This window comes from Pristis pectinata, chromosome 27 (assembly GCF_009764475.1).
Source record: "Pristis pectinata isolate sPriPec2 chromosome 27, sPriPec2.1.pri, whole genome shotgun sequence".
Lineage (NCBI taxonomy): Eukaryota > Metazoa > Chordata > Chondrichthyes > Rhinopristiformes > Pristidae > Pristis > Pristis pectinata.
In genome coordinates this window covers 16,481,228-16,487,227 of record NC_067431.1, presented here as the reverse complement: position 1 = coordinate 16,487,227, position 6,000 = coordinate 16,481,228, and positions in this window count along the sequence as shown.

Sequence of the window (6,000 nt, the reverse complement as noted above, 5' to 3'; positions counted from 1 at the left end):
GGACTTGGTCTCACAGTCCCACGTGCACTTCACCAAATCATGCTCTTCATGTTTTTCCCAGTTAATGGTGCCAATGACAGACAAGCCAAATTTTTCTGAATTTATAAATGTGCATTTTGCAACAGCAATAATTGAAAAATAATCAGGAGAGAGAAAACTTGTTGGATTCACCCCTCCCTTCCCTACAGTCAGAAGCTAACTAATTTGAACTACTGTCTCCAGACTAGGTCAGAGTGATAATCTTCCTGACTTAAAAGTAGTCCATGACTCTGCTTCCACTACTCTTTAAGGAAGAGAGTTCCAAAGATTCACAGTTCGCTAAGAGTAAAAAAAATTGTGGGCAACCCCTTATACTTAGACAGTGGGTACTTGTTCTAGATTCCCTCACAGGGAGAGAAAAAGCAGGAAACAGCATGCCCATTAGTTGGACATCTGTCATTGGGGAAATTATAGAAGCTATTATTAAAGTCATTATACAAAGGCACTCTGAAAAAAATCATGATAATTGGGCAAAGTCAATTGGTTTTCTGAAAGGGAAGTCATGTCTGACCAAGTTATTTTTTGAAGAAGTAATACATGCTGTGGATAAAATAGGCCCAGTGGATGTATTGTACATATACTTCCAGGAGGCATTTAATTGTCACATCAAAGGTTATTGTGAAAAATACAAACTTATGGTGTAGGAAGTAACATATTGGTGAGGATAAAAGATTGGCTGACCAACAAGATACAGACAGGAGTCATAAATGGGTCTTTTCTCAGGTTGGCAAGATGTAACTAGTAGTGTGCCACAGGGAAAACTACTGGGCCTAACATTTAAAGACACCAAAGGTATGGCTGTTAAATTTAATGATGACATTCCAGATAGGCAACTAGGTAAATTATATAAAGGGTTACAAAGGCTACAAAGCAATAATAAAAAAAAATAGAAAAAGCTGGAAAAACTCAGCAGGTCAAGCAGCATTTGCGGAAAGAGAAACAGTCAATGTTCCAGGTCTGCGACATTTAGTTCTAATGACTGGACGCAGACCCAAAGACTGTTTCTCTTTGCACACATGCTGCCTGGACTACTGAGTTGTTCCAGCATTTTCTGGCTTTGTTTCAGATTTTCAGCATCTGCAATTTCTTTTATTTTCATTTACAAAGGCACAGAGACAGGTTAAATGAGTGGGCAAGGATCTGGCAAATGAAGTATAGTATGAAACTGGTAAAATAAGAAAGCATACTATCTAAATGGTGAGAGTTCTGAGATGCAGAGGGGTCTGGGTGTCCCAGTGCTTGATTCACAAAAGGCTAATATGGAGATACAGCAGGTAACTGGAAAAGCCAACAAAATGTTATCATTTAGAGAGACCGAATACAAATTATGCTTCACTTATAAAAGGGTCGAGATCACATAGAACAATTACAGCACAATTCAGGCCCTTCGGCCCACAAAGCTGTGCCGAACATGTCCCTACCCTAGAAATTACTAGGCTTACCCACAGCCCTCTTATTTTACTCAGCTCCATATACCGATCTAACAGTCTCTTGAAAGACCCTATCGTATCAGCCTCCGCCACTGTTTCCGGCAGCCCATTCCACGCACTCACCACTCTCTGAGTAAAAAACTTACCCCTGACATCTCCTCTCTATCTACTCCCCAGCACCTTAAACCTATGTCCTCTTGTGGCCATCAGTTCAGCCCTGGGGAAAAGCCTCTATCTACCCTATCAATACCTCTCATCATCTTATACACCTCTATCAGGTCCCCCCTCATCCTCCGTCTCTCCAAGGAGAAAAGGCTGAGTTCCCTCAACCTTCTTTCATAAGGCATGCTCCACATCCCAGGCAGCATCCTTGTAAATCTCCTCTGCACCTTCTCTATGGCTTCCACATCTTTCCTGTAGTGAGGCGACCAGAACTGAGCACAGTAAGCACATATGGAGTACTGTGTATGATATTGGTCTCTTTATTTAAGAAAGGATATTAATGCATTGGAAGCAGTTCAGAGAACATTTACTAGACTAATACCTGGAAGGAGCTGGTTGTCTTATGAGGAAAGCTTGGACTGCCTGGGCTTGTAATTGCTGCAGTCCAGAAGACTGAGAAGCGACTTGATTTAGACATATAAGATCCTGAGAGGCTTAGACAGAATGAATGTTTCCTCTTGTAGAAGAATCTAGAATTAGATGTCGCTGTTTAAAAATAAGGGATCACACATTTAAGTTAGAGAACAATGATATTTCTTTCAGAGAGCCTCTTCTTCAAAAGGTGGTGGAAGTCGAGTCTTTGAAATTTCTTTAGGCAAAGGTAGGTAGATTCTTAACAAGCAAGGAGAAGAGAGTTTACTGTGGGAACACAGAAATGCAGATTTGAGGTTACAATCAGATTTGTCATGATCTTATTAAGTAGTGGAGTAGATTTGATGGGCTGAGTGACTGGTCCCAATTGTTGTTAAGACATTGTTCCAAACTACATTTGTTGGCATGTTTTTTATCGGTCACTGCCAAACCAGGAGCTTCAGCTGTCAACACAGCCACCAAGCCCGTTCCGTAGGTGAACATATTTAAAAGCTGGAGAATCACATTGTCCTGCAGATAATGTATTCACTTCCATTCAAAGAATATACAAAAAGTCATGAATGACAGAAGACCACTTGAAGTGCTTTGCTACACATTTTAAAGGAACAATTTGAATTTCAAATTTTCAAGACATGCAAAAGTACTTCACAAGCAATGAATTACTTTTGGCAAAATGGACACAAAAATATCTCCTAAATACCACCAAATGAGATGAATACTGTTTCTGTGGTTTTGGTGATGCTGATTAAAAATATTGTAGACGGCGCAGGAAGAGTTTCTCTGGCCTTCTTTGATACCAGATATACCACCAGAGCACTTCAGGTAAATGTGACTTCTAATGTAACATTCATTTGAAAAGCAGCTCCAGTACTCCTTCAGTATGATGCTGGTATGTCCAGACTATATGCTCAAATACTGAAGTGCAGCTTGAACCCACATCCATCCCAGTCAGAGACAAGAGTACTGAGCTAAAGTTGACAGTTCTCATTCATGGGCATCCCAAATGGGCAGAACATGGTCTTCCTATGGCAGTGCCAGACTAGGCTACCTGTTAAGTAAGTGAATTCCTTACCATCATATTCTGGGTACTGTGCCCTCCCCACTGCCCCAATGTCACTCTCAATCCCACAAATGCCCAAGCCCAAGGCCCCAGTTTTCTGACAACAGCACCATTTCCCCAACCTGAATCACCGCCTTTGAAAGTTCTGCTCCCCGGTCATCAATGCCCCCCACCCCCACAACCACATTCACCACTCTCAGGCACAGTACTAGCCTGATTACTCCTGTGGCAGACAACCTTCCAATTCCAGACTCTGAGAGAAGTATTGGGTGCCATATTTTCAGTACTGAGATTTTCAGTGGAGGATTGGCACTCTATTTCTGCACACATCTGCCACATCCATTTATGATGGACTAGAATTTTTAAACAGCTGAAGACATAATTTTTCTGTACTATATTACAGGTTTAACAACACACAGGAAATTGTGTCACAGGCTGAAAGTGCTGAAAATACATGACAGTGCCTCTAGTCTCTGGATAGAAAAACTGCAGATTAATGTTTGGGATGTATGATCTTCAGTTACAGTGATATACACCTAAAGTGTTAACTAGTTTATTTCTCTTTGCAGTGTCTTTTGCTTTTATTTCATCCCCTATCTACGAGATAAATCCTCAATTTCTTTCATCTTTCCTCAACAATCACATTCCTCAAAGTAGGTGGTGTCCGTTAACAATTGCAAACTCTGCAAGAGTGTAACATTTTCCATAAGTCTGGTCTGGTGATTCTGAAGAGCTCTAACTTGGCTACCAAAGGATTTAGCCCAGCATTGAATCAATGTTCTTCACTCACAAGCTCAGAAAGGCTCCAAAGGTTAATTAGTTGGAGTTTCTGAGTGAGTCTGATCCTTGACTCTCTTGCTGCTAATAATTGCTGAGTACATTCTGTGCTGTGGCCCCTCTGGGAACTGCATCCTCTCTAAGTATCATAAATCCCTGAAACTATAGCTGAGTGCAAACCTCATGTCAATCAGACATTTGACAGCACTGTAGACCATTTATACAAGCCATTCCAATTCCTAGGTCTTGCTCACTAGTAAGCCAAGTGATATTATAATGGCCTAAGCAGAAGTGACACAAAGGCTGGCTCACAGCTGGTGAGTGTAGTGAAACTGCAGTACAGCACACTTCTGACCACATACAGATACATCCAAACATACAGCCTATGCACATTTTTATGCTAATAGATTACTGCTGATCGAATGTTGTTTAGTTGAACTGATTAACAAATATTTCTGCATTTGATCTCCTATTTCAGTGAGGTGTTTTTATACAAGGTTGCAGCTGAGGGGCTGATATTGCCCTCAGTGCTGGATGAATCAGATGGCAGTGATTTGGAGTGAGATGGTGGGGAGGTTGGGGGTAAGAGCAAAGTGGCCAGGATCCATGATTCAGATTACAACCCAGTGTGTTCAATTGGAAATGATGGCAAATAAACTTGATTGAGCCTTAATTTGTCCTAATAGGGCAGGCAGTGAGCTCAATAAGGAAAGTAAATGTAAAACAGTCATTAGGTCCTTTCCATATACAAATGCTGGACAATGCATATTTGAGCTCCCCAGTGGACTTGGGCATTGTCCCTATGCTACCAGTTACTGAAAAGGATACAGTTTTCAAATTTACTAATCTGAATCAAGCCCCAAAATGTGCATGCCAGAATTTATCCCATAGTGTACTTGGACATCAGGTGGTTCTTATGATGGAACTGCATTTTCTTTCATGATGAAATAGTCATCTGACTCTCACTGTTTCAGTCACATGTAACACATGTGAAACTTTACCAAGTGTACATTACAAGGGGAGAAAACTAAAATCATTTTATTCAGCATTTTTAGCAATCACTTAATTCTCTAGACATTTAAATACACTGTCCTTCACAAACAAAAATTCAGCACAGTAAGACAAAGATCATGCATTTCCTGCTTCTGACATTACAACCACATCAAATAAAACTCACAAAAGCCACGCTGAATTGCTTCCTTCAACCTCTGTTATTCTATGTAATTTCAAGTTAAGTTCCCTGTTGTGATTCCAAGACAGCATTATGCAGGTGGCAGGGACCCTCTAGAGTGAGGTGGATGCCTTAACACCAAAGTATCTTAATTTAGCTATTGAAAGCATAAAATGAAACAATTTACATTTAGTGTTCTCCTTAATTAACAGAATTAATAAAAAAAGTTATTTTTGAATATTTCACCATAAATCTTTTTAATAGAACAATATTTTACACCTCAGTAGCACCAAGTGAAAGTTGTAAATTGATTGTCCATATTGTCATGGAATTTGAGAAATGAAATGATTATTTCACCAAAAATGGTGCCCCGACTCCTAATCAGATTGCTAAGGAAGATGTAATGGATGCTAATGGACGATACGCAGTGTATTGCCATATTAATCAGCAGCACAGTACTGCTGACTAGGGTGCTTCTAGTGTCAGCGTGCTGCAGGTCTCAGCAGCTTTCTAAACTCATTCAGAAAGATTGCTTCTGCTTGGCATCATTCCCAGAAGAAGGGAGCTTCTTGCAAATGAGGCACTGTAGTATTAAAAAGCAGTTACTTTTTTCAGGATGTAAATATATTTAAGGCACATTCTTGAATTCCAGAATTTTCTTTTAGTTGGAAGATATTATCAAAAACTAATTTCCTAATTATTCTACAGCTTGAAGAATAAAAAACTGGATTACTGATATTATTTTAAACTATTCCCAGAGGGGAGTTGTTATTAAAAAGGATGCTACCACCATGTTATTTTCCTTAACAAGTCTGGTATCAGACCGCAGATCAGGCTTGTTGTCAATAGAGCTTCATTTAAATATTGAACATATGGAGGTAGGGTGGATTGGTGCTTGTAGCAGGGATCCACTGTTGGTACTCATCAAA